This window comes from Bombus terrestris, chromosome 1 (assembly GCF_910591885.1).
Source record: "Bombus terrestris chromosome 1, iyBomTerr1.2, whole genome shotgun sequence".
In the NCBI taxonomy this organism is placed as follows: Eukaryota; Metazoa; Arthropoda; class Insecta; order Hymenoptera; family Apidae; genus Bombus; species Bombus terrestris.
In genome coordinates this window covers 3,152,367-3,171,204 of record NC_063269.1, presented here as the reverse complement: position 1 = coordinate 3,171,204, position 18,838 = coordinate 3,152,367, and the positions used below count along the sequence as shown (strand labels likewise).

The 18,838-nt window shown below is 47.2% G+C and overlaps 1 protein-coding gene across 5 annotated transcripts in view; it reads left to right on the top strand.

The window, feature by feature from the left end:
- The window catches only part of LOC100649283 (latrophilin Cirl), a 362,909-nt gene that overhangs the window by 157,098 nt on the left and 186,973 nt on the right, over nucleotides 1-18,838 (top strand). The window lies entirely within an intron of this gene.

The following is an 18,838-nucleotide window of genomic DNA, read 5'->3' as shown; positions in this document are numbered from 1 at the left end:
AGGAAAAATGGAGAAAAAGCCGGCACCGACAGTACTGCACTTGACGTATGGTGCACGAGATAAGCGTGCAGATTGCGCAAGACTGGGTTCCAGTTATGACCGCGGATCGAAAACGGAATGAGAAAGACCGTGCGGGGAGGTGGGTCAAGACACCCCTTGTTCCACGCCGCTTTCAGACGTGCCCGGTAATAATATTACTCGTACATACGTGTGTACTGGTCCACTACCGTAACCTGTATCTGCAACCGGTGAACCGTGGATAATCGATTCTTCGTAGGAAGAATTAAATCGCTGCCGGTATCGCGTGAACTTTAAATGGTCGGCGTCCAGACACGTGGGCAAGCGGGAGAGATTATTTAAATACTCGAGCGTGACGGCATGACGGCCAGTTGTGATTTACAGGAAGGACACCAGGAACCGGATTAAATTATACGAGGTAGAAAAACAGGGGAGTCCGTGTCACTTAATCAGCCGAATCTTCTAGTCATCGGGGGTTGCGTACGGGGGTGAGTTCTGAAGGATGAGGTCGGAGAGAGAGAGGTCCTCGGAGACACGAAGAAGAAAGGGTACGAGAAGCGTATAAACTGAAAAGAGACGAGGTTAGCGGCGAGAGAGGTGTTACAGAGGGCGAGAAAAAGGATCGAGGGGCGGAGAGCCTGGCCGGGGATGGTGGTGCTTGGCATCGTAGAAGGGAATGTCGGAAAGACTAACAGGCGGCTTTGCACACATAACCGACGCAGAAGTAGCCCCGTGTACACGGCACCAAGCACGTAACTTGCCAGCCAAGGGTCCCAGATGCGAGCAACGAGAATACATAATTACAATGTCCTCGCGCCTGCTTGGGGAGCCTCTCTCGGAGGTTAGCTAACTCCACTCGGTAATCTAGACAATGTTACCCTTGGGAACGGTACCGCGAGCAAACGTATCCGTGGAAAAGCTGAAACGAGATTGCGAGGTGTAATAGGGAAGAGCCGACGATGGTTGGCTGTTGGCGTTTCCAACAGAGTGGCTGGCCTGAATTTTACGCGAGTAACTTCAATTAAGGCGTATACCGGGATCGAACAGTTCGGTCTGTCGGCTCGTAAAATTTATACGCGCCGTTAAAAACTCGAACAGGTCGGATAATCGTTCGAAGAGTTCATTTTTCCACGATTTACGCGTACGCCGCTCGTTTCGAAGGAGACATACGAGATTCAGCTATCGAACCTATTCAAACTGACCGGCTGAAGAAAGAAGTAGTTATGACACGGAACTATGACACTCTCGCGATGAAAGTTACGAGAACTATTCATGCGATTGGCTGCGATACGTAGCTGTCCTCGTCCAAAAACGAAGATCTAAATGTCGAATCGATCGCATCGATCTTCGCCGAAATGCATGGAGCGCGATAAAATATAGGTAGGAACGATGGCCGAAGCTGAATCGGGCAAAGCTGCGCGGTTCCGATATTCGAGATATCTGTTATCGCTGACCTTTTGTCGTCAAGCTGTCACTCGTCAAGCTTATCGTATCCTAGCTAATTTACTTTAAATTCATTCAATGGAACTAGAATTAGAAGGCTATCGAAGCTAACACATAATTATTCTAACTTGTTATATTACCGCAATCCTTTTAAATAGTTTTGACATACATATTGAATCACAAACTTATAATATAAAATTGTAGTCTATCAGTCGTTTGCTCGATGTCTTAAATTAATTGTCACATTTCGTATGAAACCAGTGGAAGTCCATTCTTCTTCCGTTCCTCAGGAAGAGATTGTTCGAACCCAAGAGACACAGAATTCGCTATACGACCATTAACTTCAAATTGCGCGGCTGAACGGCGAGGGAGAACCAGTCTGGCCACAAATGCACCGCAGAAAGCTAAAAAGTCAGGACGAAAGGGTGTGGTTTTACCCGGCGAGCACGCTCGCTCGCTTCTTTCTTTCCTTTGTACACGTGCAGTGACGAAATCGTTTCTATTCTTCGCGAGGACACCAATGGCCGTCGTAACATCGAAAAGAGAGCACAGGGTGGTTTCTCCCCCTCTGGTCGAGTATAAACGACTTAGCGAACTCTAACGTACGACTCGTGGCCGCCCTTGTGAATAGGGTGCCCCCCGCGGATCGAACCATCGAAAGCACCCCCTTACCCCTGAAAAATTGCCAGTTCCTGCGATCTCACTAGCCTTGTAGTAGTCCTAGAACTTGGCATCAACAACCCTCGCGATTTATTTTATCAGCCGAGTTGCAGTGTATCGTTTCCTGGTAACGACTTGGAAGCCCATTGTTTTAGAATCAAGGATTTCTTTGCAACGAGTACAAGGGAGATTTTCAACTCCCGTGTTGAAGGTTAATATAAAGGTAGATTTCTAAAAACACGTAGAGTTCTCGGATTCATAATTTCATAGTGTTAGGATCTTTCTTGACAATCTTCGATATACCAAACATTCCTGGAACACGCAAACGCATAAGTAAGAAGCAAGTTTCCGCGGCGGTAACCGCTCAAGTACTCTGACCGAGGAAATTCGAATTCCCACCGGGACAATTAACAAGCTCAGCAGTGGTGGCGGTAACCGTATATTTGCCGTAAGCCTCTGCGCAACTGTGTTAACGTCGCTATCCGTTGCAATTGCGTTACCTATTTGCACCAAGATTTCGAGTAGTCACTTTCCTTTCTCTCCCTCCATCCCTCTCTCTCTCTCACTATCTATCTGTTTATCTATCTATTTATCTATCTATCGCTTCGCAAACCTCTCTCATTCTCTTGTTCCTTTTAGCAGATGATCCTATGGTCGTCTCTAAGTATACACGTGCATTTGTTTTCATTGATTCTTCCGAGCTCACGCGCGTCTTTTCCTTCATGAACAACACGCGTTACTTGGTCAGAGGACTGACGCCGCAACCAGGTGATACGACTCTCTTTTACGTGCACGTTCCCTCACAAAGCTACCCTCTAAGATTGTGCACCGCACGCGTGTGTGTCCTTGTGTCTACATCCTTAAGTCATGTATCGCGTCACTCAAGACCACGCTCCACCCTCCTACTGACCACCGACCCTCTTACACTTCCTGTTCTCGCACACACGCGATTCCTCGCGTAGACATTCGCACATGCCTATGTGTTCGTACGTGAACACAACAGAAAAGAAAAAGTAAAGCAAACGGAGAGAAGGAGACACAGAAACGGGACGTGCGGGCACTAAAGCTCACCATCTGGCTTTCCCATGACCTGGTTCTCGACTTACCGAGTTTTCGTTGTTAAGCCCGGACTAAGCACGCGACAATCGATACCGCAACGGTGGAGTTTAGACGAAAAAATGAAACTTCGCGTGGACGGAGCGTGCGACGAGATGTTTCGTGAAACAAGCCTTTTACTCGCCGATGAGCTAAATTCCTCGGATCAACTGCTAATTAACTTTCCGACTCATACGAGAAACTTGTTGGCGAATAAATTAGTTTGACTAGACATCGTGTGCTCGTAAAGCTCGCGGAAGTTTGTTTACCTATCGATATAAGCAAACGCGAGTTTTACGTTCATTCATTTTAATATTGCATCCTTTGAGTCATTTTCAATCAAAACGTATTTTCCTAAATTTGAGCAAATTATGATTATTATTTTTCATTTCGATCGTGCTCCAATAATTTCCTTAAAACGTTAGAAGTTCTCCGAGTTGAAACTAAAACGAGATTGGGACGTACAAAATTCGAGAGATAATCTCGCCTAACGTTTCATACCTTCCACTTTATTTTATTCTCCTTTCGATTGATCTATACAGAGCGTGCACTTCTGAAAAGATCCCAGTCGACTGTTGTATCTCACGCGAAACAGCACCTTTCACGGTGATGACGCTAGCTTGCTTTTCGTAGGAGAAACGCAATCACCAAATCTACCGAGTGCTCTATCCGTGATTCATATACACGAGGGAAACCGTTTCGTCCACTTATCGCGACCACCAATGAAACTCCTTTAGGTAAAATATTCATGCGACCTTGCAAGGGGAAAAATTACGCGATCGTATCGCGGCCACGGCGTGATATGTAAAAAAGATGAAGTCGGACGTGTCGCATTTGGAGTTGTAAAAGGCACACGTATATCAAAGACGATGTCGGTTGATATGCTAGCCACACTACGTACACGCTTTACCCAAATGAATTACATAGTCGTCTCCTTGTGGAAGGAATGATATGCGGGTTTCTCTAGCGTTTATCAACGAGACTCGCAAAGATTGCGACAGGAAAACGATCGATTGAATTACGTGACTGTGTGAAACGGTGACTGTGTGAATTCCTCATGATCGCGATGCATTGAACGGCGAATGCATTCGTCGGAAGGAACCTGGCTGCAGAACGATAACTCTTCACGCGATAACCTCTCCGAGATTATATTGTGTCTGCTGGTTAATTGCAACACGCGTTGCATTGTAATGGATACGTTACTCTCTGTAATAGAGGGTTGAAGTTTACTAATTTCTCAGGGGTATCTCGACGTTTCTCGTAGCAGCAATAAGTCACGATTGTAAACCAATTGCGCGTTACATCGTTAAAAGATCACGGAGCAGCAAAGTTGGACGGTACGAGTTCTTCAAAGCCGAAGAATCCGTAAAAGGAACGTCAATCGGGCGCGCAAAAGACACCATGAGAATCGCGGTCGCGCGTGCTCGGTCTGCAGGTACGTTGGTCGACGCTGGTTCACCACGGCGTGTATGCAAGCAAAGTGAGTTATGGAGTAACGAGCGAGGCTGACGAGCCGGCAATGGGCTCGTACACTCGCGCGGCACATGCACACGCGCGCCAGCGAGGAATCGTGCTTTCTCCGCTCGCACACGCTTCACGGTTTCACCTATTTGCACACACGTAGACGCGAGATTCGCTTGGAGAGTATGCTCCCTCTCTGTCGTCCAGCGGCGCGCAAGAACTTATCTGTGGAAGCGGGAAACGCAATAGAAGTAATAACATCCCTTATTACGACGTTACACGCGATACGGGATCGCGAGTTCGTGTTTCACGAGCGTACCGCGTCGACCATGCACCCGTTCTCTGTACTTAGCTCGCCTACCTTAGCTTTCCCTTAGCGCGTACCGTGATACAAACCAGCGCTAGCATTTACATGTCCGAATAACGTACGCAGCCAAGCCGGCTGGCTATCTATCCATAAATAAGCACGTGTGACAACGGCGAGACAGTCGTGTGCGTTACGTATTTAATTTGCGTTGCCTCCTTGGAGACTAGGATATCTTCCTAATGTGCTTTCATACGCGAAACCAGCGCCGGCGCGGCTACGTACCACCAGGTAATTTGACCTACGAGTGTGTGAGCGCGCGTGATATCGCCCCGGGATGCGGTTAATGCCTCACTCGTCGCGTACCATTTGCGTCGGCGATGTGTGCGTGACTTTTGTATGTGGAACGATGCGTTCTGTCCCTAGCGCGCACTATCGGTCGCGTAACGCGGCGTCTCTTGGTTCTCGCTTAGCTCGTTCGCCTGTGACAGGTAAAGACGGGGTCGCAACGCGCAGGTTCAGTTGTAACTACCGGGAAGAAGTTTCCCCTTATCCACAGAAGAATAGATGGAATTAATTGGCACTTTGCTCGAAAGTCACTTGGTCATTCTTCCCTGTAATTAGGCGCGTTCGAGAAACGTTCCTCGCGGGGCAATGACTGATAGGAAATGTGAAAACCGCGGGCGATGTTTCCTTGTAGTTTGCGCGAGAATCACTGTTGCGCAAAGCCGTTTAACAGAAAATACACGCGTGTCCCGTAGCTATCTTGCTGTCATTTGAAAATAAACACGGGCACGCGTGATCAGGTGCCTTTGGAGTCACGCTGATGAACCGTGGTATTGTTCCAGTACATTTTCATCGCACTCGTAAATACCAAAATCACAGAGGGTTGCGTTTGACGCGAAGTGAAACATTCGGGAGTGTACGCTCCCTGCACAGAGAGTTACGGTTCTACGGAACTACTGTCCCGCGGCTGCGAATATTTCTATGCGATTTATACGCGTATGCGTCACGCATCTTTCCCCCGCGTGTATCTAGAACGGACGGAACGAATGGATAAATTTCGAACGCATTGCAGAACGATACACACGGCCAGGGAAATAATACGCTATAAAGCAAGCCGCAAATATGTATAAGTACACAAGAGAAACGGGTTTACGTGAAATATTTGCTTGGCGCCGGTGCGCACATACCGACCGCGACGTTGGCAATCGCCGCTGAAGAGGGTTGATGGATTTGTCGGGAATGGAGGAACAAAGAACGATAGAGCTAGCGATAGAAAAAGAGAGAGAGAGAGAAAGGCCGTTCGATGGTGCGTTCTTCCACACCGGGAAGCCGAGATTTCGCTAGCGGGAACACGAAGGACCCGCTGGCGTGTATATACACGGGCGTGCAGCGCGAGGAAAGGGTGGCTTCGGACCCCTTCAAAAGGCTCTCCGACGTTTCTGATAAAATCCACCCCAGTCGACCCGAGAGGGTGGCTGCTACCGTGGCTTACGCCGTGGAAAATTCTTGCTTGCGCGGCGCTGAACAACTGTATCGACGCGTGTAATATCACCGGAGGGTACTAATTAGTTGTACAGGAGCCCCTGTGCCCGCTACCGGTGCGCCAGCAACAAGAACACACCGCGTCAGCGTTCGGGAGATGATTTTTTCGCTTGTTTCTCCTACCACACGATGTGTAATGGTTTCCTTTTTTTTTTTATCGCTTCGTTGAGTGGTCTAGACATCTCGTTACTTCTTGTCGAATTCGTGATAATTTGCATCCTGCTTCGCTTTTGATAAATCGATCGAAAGTACGCTTTTACTTTGTTGTATACCTGTATACAGAATATAATATTTGAGGAAATTTTATACCGAGTTTGAGTAATATAGAGAGATTTTCCAATCGGTTTGATCGCACACAGACACGCAGAAATTCGTCAAAACGACTCCTTTTATTCCAGTCTCGTAAAAACACTATTTTCCTTTATATATCGTACCCGTGCATTTCACGATTGTTACAAGAATTGCAGTCGTTCAGACTGGCTTGCGGCTTGCTTGGCCTTCGAACCACGACAATTACATAAAGGCCTAGCCGGCGCTAGATAATAAATCAGTCACCGGACGGTTATCCCCTTGGCCGTAATATCGCGATATTTAGGAAGGTCTGAGCGTGACAGTTTTATCGTTCGACGCGAAAGATCGTGGAAGAATATTCATTTAGCTCGTAAATCACCGGATAAACCGTTTCCCTTAACCAACTGCGACGGATATCATTCCTTTAACGTCTTCGCGACACGTGAAATCGGCCAGAACTGTACGCCGGAAACGTACGAGAAATAGGAGAAACAATCTTCCGCTCTTCTATCGTGACGAGCTTCGATTCCTTTTGCTGGGCTTAAGAGAAAAGAATACGCCATCGAACGACGCAACCCTCGAAATAAGAGGAGAATAAGCAGCAATCGAACGGGGTGGAGCGGGAAGAGAGTGAACGGGAGCCAGTGGATAAATCAGTCGGAAAGCGCTTCGTTTAGCCGTGATATCGTGGTATCCTCGAGGATCCTGTTGGCGGAAGGGATTCTATTGCGCTCGAACGGCATCGAGCCGAGTAGCGTCAGCAAAGGCGCGCCTCGAATCTCGATCTACTTATTCCTCCGAGGGGTGGAGGACACCCCCATCCCCGTTTTTCTTCGACGTACTTCCCCGCGTCGCGCTGGAATTTAAAGGTAAATTTCTTTTTCGTTCTCCTACTCTCTTCTCCTCCCATATTCCGTTCTCGTCTTTCCTGTTCGAACGTTTGCACCGATCCCGTTCTATCTCAGCCGCGTTCCCCGTCCCTTTTTATTGCATCACCGCCTCCCTCGCGATCATCGATATCCGAGGCAAACAGCTGTAAACCTCCATCAAGCTCGCTCGTCCCATCGATGCATCCCCGGTCGTGTGCGCGCCCTCCCTTTTCAACCCTTGAATCCGCGTCGCGTTTCCTCTTCCTCTTCTTGCGCACGAGACTGATCCTTCTTCGATCGCGACAGCATTACACGGAATTATTTTGAGTACGCCTAGATTAGAAATTTATTCGTCGAACAGGAAGCAGCGAATTGGGTGTCGATCCGTGGAAATGGAACGCCTGGTCGCTTCCCAATATTCTCCGTCGTGACTTCCCAATGGTGGATAGGAAATTAGAATATATAATTACATTTGGTTCTGTAATTTGGTACGAAAATGTAGAACAACTATGTTCGATTCTATATGTATATATGTAATCTATAAATTATCTCGTTGGATTCGAGATATTGGAAAATGATCTTTTTATTTCTGATTTTCTGTCGGCGCAAGCTGAAAGTAATATCGCTTAAAAGTGATTGTAAATATATCAACAGTCTCTTCTGTGTAGAATTCCAACGCTCGCCGTTCACAGTAAGAAACGACGATGGTCGTTAAACGCAGCAGGCAATCTCGGTAATGAAAGAACGGCGCGAAACGTGTCTACCAGCTGGCCGCGGAAAAGTATCAATTATGTTAAACATCGATGGGAAAGGAGCTCCGATATCTTGGTAGATTAGAACCAAAGCGTGTTATTATTTGAATAATTTAAAGCTATCACGACGATGTTTCTCAGTTGTACTTCGATTTCCCGGAAAGGAGATGGAAGAGACGAGTTATTTACCCGGGGCAACGGCAACTTCTTCTCTGTGAATTCAGACGAACACTGGAAGAATAACCGCGCTGTGCTTAAAAACGTTCGCGTTTTTAGTCCGATCACAATACACCAGACGCAATTGTCGTTTTCTCAGAGTCCTTCCCGACTCATCTGAATCAACGACGATGTATATTAATAAGGTCGGTACCTCGATTCGTCAGCGCGTCAGCCTCGGCTAAGGCTTGTTCCATGGATTGTTTCATACCAAACAACGGCTAAGAAACATTCGTCTAATTAATTGGACCAGTCTCGAGAAGGAGCAAAGGGAGATAGGCGTCATCGCGGTCGACGACACCCGCGTTCCATTATTGATGTCGATGAACTTTCCAGACGCGTAACTCTTTGACTGTGGCCGCTGAAGTGAAAGGTAGAAGGAGACCATAGTCGACGCTTTTTCAAACAGCTGTTTTGGATCTTCGCTTCGATGCAAGCGTCTCTTAACACTTTGCCACTCATTGCTATCACGAGTCACGACGACCGTGACGAAGTGCGAGGTATATTTTTAACGAGGTATATAGTCGCGTGTACCAGATGCTGCTACGCAATATTCCTTTTTTTCAACGCCACTTTTCTGCTCCTTAAAGCAAAAAAAGCTATTTGCGGATATTTTTCTTTCGTAGTTTTTCTTGGCGAGCTTTTAAACGTCAGGCTATAGGTATTCCCTTTTGGCTATTTCTAACGTGTCTCGATAGATTATTCGGAGGTCATCGAGTTTAAACCTTTGTGTTACAATATAATAGTACGTGGAAAAAAGCTGCTATTCATGGAATATTTATATCGAGACCCTTCGGTATAATTGCCACTCGTAGACTTCTAGCTCGTTACCTCGTGACACTGTGATCATAATAAGAAAAAGTTATATAAAGAAAGCCGTAATGGAGGTTGTGGATGCTCGGTTAGGGATGATGGTTAGTTGTGGGTAGCTGGAACGAGCGCAATAAAGATGGAGGGTGCATAAATTATAAATTCTTTTACTGGATTGGTAGAATTAAAACTCGCGATGCTTTAATTTGCTAGTTATGCACTATGATCTTCGCGTGGATTCAAAGGAAGCGATAGTTAAGAGGCAACGGAAGCTGAACGGGAGTATAAAAGGAATGGTTAACCACGACGGATAACCGACCAGTTTCCAAGCTGGAAATTCACAATGCTTCGTTCGAGGTCGTATAAGCCGGGGCTATATATTAGAATTTCCCGTCGATAGAACAGTCCGCAAGCTGGCAGACCCTCAGGAGAACGTGGCCGCGGGAACGAAAAGTGAGAGATCCCTTAACGACCTTTCTGCGGCCGAAAGGCGATCGTTCGCTGGATCGAGAAATCTTTAAATAAAACACTTTTAGCGGACCGCGGGGTTTGGCATCGATGGCCCTTCGGTGTACTTTAAGGACTGTTTCACGGCCTTCGAGAGAAATGAGGTCCATAAAGAAGCCGCTCGCCTACTTTCACCAAGAGGATCGTTTCTCTCCTCTCGCTCGCTCCTCTCCATCGTACAGGAATCTTAAATCCTCGCTTTCGAAACAGCTTTCGTCCATGAAATTCGATTCGAATCCTCTTCAACTCGGTTTCGGGGTTGTTTCTTCTTAATTAATTCGGGCCCGGGCGAATTAGTCGTGCCTTGCAGCGTTTTGCACCCTCTTCTAGAACTTTTCCACCCCCGACTTCGAGATTTACGCTGGGATTAATGGAAAAGTATTCCGTGGAGGTCAGAGCGCTTGACGAGAAATTGAATGTTAATTCGCGAGTTCCAGTCGCACCTTTAAAGTACGCTTATCGACGCTTCCGGTTCTAGAATCTACAATCCTCGTCCGTATATAAGAAGAAATTATCAATAAGACAACGAAAATACGTTAGAAATAGATTAGCGTTTAATAATTACTAAGATTCAAGTATATTAATCGTCGTATCATCGTTGGTATTTGGTAATATACCACCGTATGACTACAAAAAGATTGCGTACTATGAAACGTAAAGCCTGATAAGAAAAAATTAATTAGAAAATGTCTGGAAATACTCTTTGTAGTCGCTATATTTAAAAATATAATTCTAGCTTAATATTTAATTAACGCGCCAGAAGTCTTCAATTAAAAGTAACTATAGCGACGTCTGAGAAAATACCTCGTGGCTTCTTTGAGACATTGGAGATCTAGAAATTAAACGATAAATCTCTCTCCTAATTGTTAAAAACCAAAGTGAAATAAAACTATCGGTATCTCCTATCCTTAATCTTCCATATCGTAATTTGCGAATCAATCTCGTCGAGACGATCCCAGGCATTCCGATGTTCGCAATCTCCTCGAAGTAGCAATTCCGCTCGAGGGAGAGAGGTTATCTTTCGCTCTCTGGGATTCGACGTTCATCGAGCCGACATCTAATCCATAAGCAGCGATGCGTAACGAAGTTGGGGCGCGATAATAACCGGCGACGTGGCAATTAAATTCCGTGGAATCGTTTAGTGGCCCATAAATCTTCCTTCCGGGATAAAGGCGAAAGAAGCGGCTTGAGGTAGAGAAGGGTTGAGACGAGCCTGGTCTCTGAGGCACCGCCTTAAATCCGTTAATGGGTTTACAAACGTGTGAAGTCCGCGTAACGCCACCAGAACGACCACCAGAACGTCGAAACATATTTTCTTGGGCGCCGAATGATTTGTGGCGGCGAAAATAGGCGGGCATGGAAAAGCTGCGACCCGGCTGATTCAGCTCGACACGCTGCTTCTTCTTCTACTTCTTTTCCTTCTTCCTTCCCTTTCGCTTCATCTCGGTGATTTGTCAAACGAACAAATCCCCAGGGATTTACGGACGATTCGAAGGAACCAGTGTTATTTGAAATTAATAATTTAAGTGTTTTCGAAAGATACGACTGTTTTTCGATTCTACCTTGGAATTTTTACCTTTTCGATAGGAAATACGGTTCTCGGCTGTTGAATAATAACTCACATCTTTTTCGAAAATGTAAGTCTTGAATTATACGCGGCAACCAATTACCAACGAAGTATCGATCGACCGGAGAAAGGAGGAGCTCGTTCCTCCGACTGTCTCAAAATACAGGAGAATTACAGTCATCGCTTTGAACTAGACTCTATCCGTGTTTTGTGAACCCTATAGACTGCACGTCGCTAGACAATCGACCATAGGTTTGTAAATTGCAAATAAAAGGGAGAGGAAGGGAGAACCGGCAATTTCGCGCATCCTTTTCCAGTCGGTTCGCGGAAAACCTATTATCTGCGGCGACGTATGACAGTTTTACCCTATGACGACTATATTTTTCCGCACTTCGTTTCGTCACGTTTCTGACGTTCATACATCATTGCTAATAACACTGAGAACGCTCGATTTTTCCATTCACCCTGACCCCACCCATCGCGTGGCTGGTGTCGCGTGTCGATGATCTCTCTCTCCCTCCTGCGAGAACGACCTAAACGAAATCGCTCGTTCGCGATACCGATGCAAAAAGCGGCGCAAGGAAAAATGTGCTGACTAAACGGCGTGTGTACGCGACACGGGGAATGCAAAACGCGGGCCGTGGGTGCGGCGAAAATAGTAAGCGAACTCGCTTATCGGGCGTACGGCGACAAAACGAGCGAAAAATAAAAAAAAGAGTCGTATAAACGAAAATAGAAGAGAAAGGAGATAGGTGGTGAAAAAGAAGGGGAAGAAAATGGTTAGAAGAAAAGGAGGGGACATGACATCGTGATTTCTTGCGAAGGCTGCCAACCATTGCATTGGTGGACGGTGCATCTCTCGGTTTCACGCGACACTCTCTTTCTCTCGTTCTCAGTTGCCGAGCGCACCGCTGTTCCGCGCATTGTTGATGTTTCGAGATAAATACCAGATACAGACTACAATGCGACCCCCTCTGTACTTTGTAGGTAATTAATTACCAGCCATTGTCCGTCACCGGCAGTAACGTATACGTTATATCAGCGAGCCGTCAACGGTCGTCGCTGGCGCTATCGCGCTACGAGATTCCATTGTCCTTAACTATTATTCCCGCCGGTGGCAATACCGTACATGGACCCGATGATAATGCGCGGCCGGATCGAAATCACCAGGAGCAACATTCCTGGCTACGTTCTCTCCTCTACTTTCGTCCCGTTAGATCGACCAAGCCGCGAAACCACCGCACCCTCCCTCACACGCACACACGCACACATTCTCTCCCTCCCTCTCTCTCTCCCTCTGTTTAGGTTTCGATAAAATAACTAGCGCGATTCGCGATTCGCCAGGAACGCCGATGGATTTCCCATTGTTTCCACAATGGGGAAAAGAATGGGGTACCGTTGGCGTTCCAGCCAAGGAGCGAATTCTTCGGAAAATTTACTACGACTCCGACGAACAGTCGCGAAAGGCCTTGCGAAACGTACTCGGTTCTATGCTTATCTGTAATTGTACATACACGTCGCGTTCGGTTTCGACCGATTGTTTCTTCACGGGTTTAGTGGTTGCTGGAGAAAATCGTAGAGTGTGGAGAAAATACCGTTCGATCCTTTTCTCTACGAGTGTTATGTGAAAAACGTACGACACGCGATATTTCGCGTTACCTATTTTATAGTTAGATAGTTGTTCCCTACAAAATTTTGAAAAATGGTACTTTTCTTAATAAGCGTGCCATAACCGTTCAGAAAACCTGGCCAATTTAGCGGCTGTTTTTAAAGGATTTATATCTCTGTACCAAATAAATTATCTTCGTTTTCAACTGGAATCATAAACTGGCGCTAGAATTAAAAAATCAACAAAAATGAACTCGTCAAATTTTTCGCCTGTTGAATCGAGAGAAAATGTTAGGTCCGTTCAAAATTAGCCTAGAAAATTCTAATTTCTAAAATGCCCTCTATTCGACGCGACACTTTGCTTCCCATAATCTCGTCCTCATTTTTCCTGACGTCAGACCGATTTTGAATAGTTCACGTTCCTTTGGTCCGTTGCTCCAATCTGTTCGACGTAAATCGCAAGGGTGCAATTGTCGGGAACGCGCGACAGGCAATCGTCGATAAGAAAAGGCCGGAAGCATTAGAGGGAACGTGTTCTGGCGTAGGCTGGAGTGTCCCGGAAGTGTACGGCAAGAGGAACATCTGTAACCGTGGCTGAAGGTCGGAAATTCCTGGCGCATTACCGGCCAATCGTGTGTGCTACGTGGAAACTCGTCGCCTACTCGCCTAATGTACGCCAGCCAGCGGCGTAATGCAGTCGTGTTTCGTGCGAGGCGAGTGCACCGCCTTTTCCGCCTCCTTCGTTCTCCTGCTACCACTAACACCCCCTTGGTTCACGGGTCGTTTCGGTGCCGTGTTACCGCAACCTCGAAACACGAATGGTCAGATTGAAATCAGAGTGTGTAGAGGCGATGGGGAAGGTGGATGTCGAGAACGCGCAGTTTCCCTGGGTGCACGACGTTCTCGGCGACATATTTATTCACCCCGTTTGGTGGAGGCGTTAAGGGTGAGCAATGCGGACATTCGGAGCCATGTTTGGAATAGTCGAGTGGAATTAACGTGATATAGTATTTCTTGAAATCGGTTTTATTTTCTCCACGTGTATATCGTTAATTTGGTGAAAGTATCCTCTGCGAAGATTTGTTCTTGTCGGATCTATCTATATGACTCGAAACGGAGAGACAATTTTGGGAACACAAGGTTAATTAACAATGTATTTGTCTCCTATAAAATATATACCTATTATTAATTCAATGAATGAAATCTTGAAAGTGGCTAATTAACGGTGTCCACCGAAGGAAAATAAAATGGAAGAAATCGAGTTGAACAGGAAGGCGAAAGGTGAACGGGTTGCTTATCGCGAATTCTTAATACTAACTCTAGGAATTAACACGCGGCAGTTGTAAAATTAATTCCGAAAGAAGCGCGAAAGCGCGGGACGAAGTTAAACTCTTTCTCTCTCCGACTTTCCCCGTCCCTTTCACGCGTTCGTGACCGCGCGAGCTGCCTCGGGAACGCCACGAACGCCAGCAAAGGAGAGGAGAGACGTACGTTACCGGCAGGCCTGTTTTACATGGCCGATTGCATCTCCTTTCCATGCGCCACGGCGACACGCGTTCCCTTCTTCTCTTTCTTTCTCCCTTCGTGTCTATCTTCTCTTTCTCTCTCTTTCAACGCCAAGCTACTACCGTGCACGCTCGCCAACACGAGGATTTTCTAGCGGCCTCGCTAGCGGTCTTGAAGGGTCGCCGATCGCAGCCCCGATCTCACGCGGCACAATTAGGATGCCCTTAAACGGCGATCCGCGGAAGAGCTGCGCGGCGTTATACCGGTTTCCGGCAGCGTACATGGATTACGAGCGGAATGCGCAACGGACGCGATTTCGCCACTCGACCGACCATTCCGCAAGCATTCCGGTATCGATTTTCCGTGTATAATTGGGTCTTTGACGACCAATTTCTGAATAGTTATAACGGTCATGCGAAAGTACTGTGCAAACCTGGCAGGAAATATTCTGAGATAGCGCGAATGTTTAGTGGCTATAAAAAGTACCGTTGTATTTATTATAGCGTTTGCCGCAATTAATTAGGGCCAAGTGCACTGGCTCACGAAATTTATCTGCGAATACTTTTCGTAGCCAGTTAGTATGTTATACGATTTACTCGTAAACGTGAAACTTTCGAACCGTAAGAGTGTCTAGTTTTACGATCGCGTGGAATCTATCGAAAATGACCGATCAATTTCAGCATCTCGTAAGAAGCAGACATAGAATCGCGAGTAAGGAATATTAATTACAAAACGGCAGATATAGACAACAAATTTTGATTAGACGAAGAAGCCAGGTATAACGAGCGACCCTAACGCATAGGGTTGCTTTTAACGAGTTTAATCGAGTGTCGAAAGTTCGCTGCAGGATAATTGAATCCATAGAAGGCCACCGGCTTAATTACACCGAGATTTATTAATAAATCACCAACTCTTTCCGGAAGATACGAAACTTTTACATTTTAACCGGCACTTCGCCGCTGCCTCTCGAAACTTTCCGCATCGTGTTCTTCGCAACGAATCCTCTCGTGAGGCTCGTCTGTCAAGGTTCACCATAAACCGAATACAATTCCGTCACCGTGTACGCGACCGGTTTCCAGGCAAACGAGACGAGACGCGCGACAATTTCCAAATTGATTCGTCCCTTTCGAGTAGTTGGACCATCGTTCCACGTCGAAGCGCGTTAAAGGGTATCGACCTTGTGGCGCGAACGAGTCCCGACGGAGATTCATTAACGCTTCGCCCGTGTCCCGTTTAAGTACTCCAATCGCGAAGCCACTCAGGAACGATTCCACGTACGGCACGGGACAAGCTATGGGGAGACAGCAGAGAGGTAGGAGCGGTATGGGACGAACTACTTGGAGGACGGGAACGGATCGAGTAGTCGAAGTCTGGCTGGAAACTCTACCTCTTGGGACGACGCTATCCCAAACTCCTACCACCATCTCGACGAAGGACGAGAGCGGACAAACTGCAGGAGATTCGAAGAAGCAGCGAGTAGACGACGGTCGAGAGGCCCGGTAATTGTGACACTTGCGTCTCGTTGCGTCTGCGTCTTATTAAGTAATCCAAGCAGTGTCGGTCGGTCGTGCATCGATTTTCAGGCACGAGCTTTGGATAGACTCTTCCCTCGCGAGGACGAAGATCCTCTGGGAATGGAAACGAGCTGCCTGTTACCTCTAACCACAAATCATTTTCTCGCGACGCTTCCTTCTTACCCCAACCTCTGCCGTTCGACGTCGACATCGACGAGGATTGTGTACAAAGGAGCCCGTGCCTTATTCCACATTCTTCTGCGGTACGCCCATCGCGCGCGCCGCGACACCATCAACCACGGGAAGCGTTGACAGGACTAAAGAAAAAGTAGCTTTCAGTGGAATGTTTTGCTCGTGAATCATAATTCCGCGGCACGTCGGGGTGGCCTCGTCGCATCCCCCGGGGACGACACGGTTATACAGGGGTGGCGAGTTTCTGTGTGACAGCTGGGACGGTGGGATCGGTTCCCGAGCCGCTCGCGCGGAAGCTTCGGAGTGCCACGTTCCCAGCGACTGTCACTCCGTTGAATAACGTTTAACTCGGTTAAAGAGAGTTGGCTCGACGTGACGGGCAGAAGATGGAAGTGGGAAAGGTACAGAAATACGGAGGTGGTTTCCGTCGATTCGTCGACTGTCGAAGAAGTTTTCCCGAGATCGTCGAGCAAATCGAACGGTAACGTTCAAACCTTTAAATCGTCCCGTTTCTTTTGTGAATTAAAGAACGCTTCGTTATTCGAAATCAACCGTCGAATGCTGGTCCCATTCTTCGCGTTATTTCGAAGAATTTTCGAGAATTCTCGCGAGTATCGAAATTTCTGTATACCGTGCGATGTATCCACCATGCATACACGTCGTACCACGTTCGTCCGAAAGCATTGTCGTTCCTCACCTCCTTTCGAGGTAATACGCGTCCCGAGGAAGATCACCTTGTTCTGAAAATAAGGCAGCGAATCCCCTCGTCCTCCCAGCCGCCCCCATCAGCCCGTTCTCTCGGTCTATTCGCGGAAAAGGGACCCGTTGACGTGCACGAACAACTTTCATCCCTTGCCACGAGCCATAAATATATATGTATATGTACGTGCGTTGCCGGTGTCATGAGAACGACGTAGTATCTCGTAAATTGACCGTGCGCTGTAGAGAGGTGCAGGAACTATTATAGATCACGGACAGCGAAGGACAAAGAGAAGTAGAACGAGAAAGAGAAAGGCAAAAGGTAGAAGAGAACCATGTTACGTTTCTATATTACATTTGCTTGGTTCCTCACCCTTTGCTGGATCCTCGAACCGTCGCTCCGCTCCTCTTCGTTCCTTCCTACTTTCGGTTCAGCCGGTTCTCCGACTCTCATTTTACAATCGGTACCCGCTGCAGACCGATACTGCATTTTATTCCATGAGGGTGGGTCAGGGCTTGGGGAGTGAGCAGGCAATTTTATTGGATGTGACACTAACGCTCTTTCCCTCCTGTGCAAGCCCTCGATCCTTCGTTTGGTCACCTCCCCTTCCACCAACCTTTTCTCTCGTTCGTTCTTTCCCTTGATTCTCGCTCGATGCCTCTCCCTCGTTTGCTCTCATTCGGACAGAAAGGGGCTTCAAATGGCAGCAATATCCGCGTGTATTGACTCCTGGAATTGGGAAGACCTTCTCGTGTCCGGACCTGTCCCGTTCTCGTCTCCTGTCCCGTCTATCGGTAACCAAACGCTACCCTCTTTATTTCGCAGCACCTCACGACCTCGCCTGCCTTTTTCCCTTTCTTCCTCGCCCCGTTTTCACCCCCTCGTGTCACAAACGGCTTCTCGCCACTCTTCCCGGGCCTCTTTCGCTCCACTGCTCGCAGATAGCTCGCGCGTCATTAGGCCCGCGTTTCCACAGGGGAGGATTACACTTGCGCTCGTGCCGGTTTCGCGTTGAAGATTTCGAGCGGGCCGCTTGTCAAGACATCGACGAGAAAAACGATATTCCCGCTCGTTCCCGGGAATGGATTCTCCAGAGGACGGCGTTGGAACGCGAAAAGAAATTACGAATCTCCCCCTTGTTTGCCTTCCTCGTAGGGCTTCTTCGTCGAAATAACGTCGCCGTTTCCTTCGTCGATAGCGAACACCATCGATGCTTGTCGAAATCGTTTCCAGTGTTGCGAAACGATCGTTGTATTTGAGCGAGAATTACACGAGTTTAGTGGAAGATTGAGGAAGACTGTGAAATTTCACGATTGGAGCAGGCTTCTTTATTACGATCGAGTTTTGATTGTCCGACTTTCTCGGCAAGTTTAAACGGGAGACGCTAGTTGACGGATTTAAGTATATCGATTTGGTAATTTACGAGACGTAGCTTTATTCTTGAAGAGAACGACAGAACAGATTTACGATGAACGAAACACGTGCAAGCTTATGATGTAGCTATGGTTGTTAACGATGATGTGTTAATGGTCTAAAAGTGGTTCCATTCTCACGAATGCCCTTCTATTCTGTTCCCGTGTGTTTTATGACACTCAGACCGACGAGTTTACGATCAACATCTTAGAAAAAACGATATCCGCGAGAATTCGTCGTATTTGGGTGGTTGCCAGGTATCTAGTATCGCGATGTCGGCGTACCGTGATAAATCAAATTGAAAATGCGTCGACGTCGGTACAGAAATAATTGAATGGATCTTCGCTCGACACGTTTACCGTCA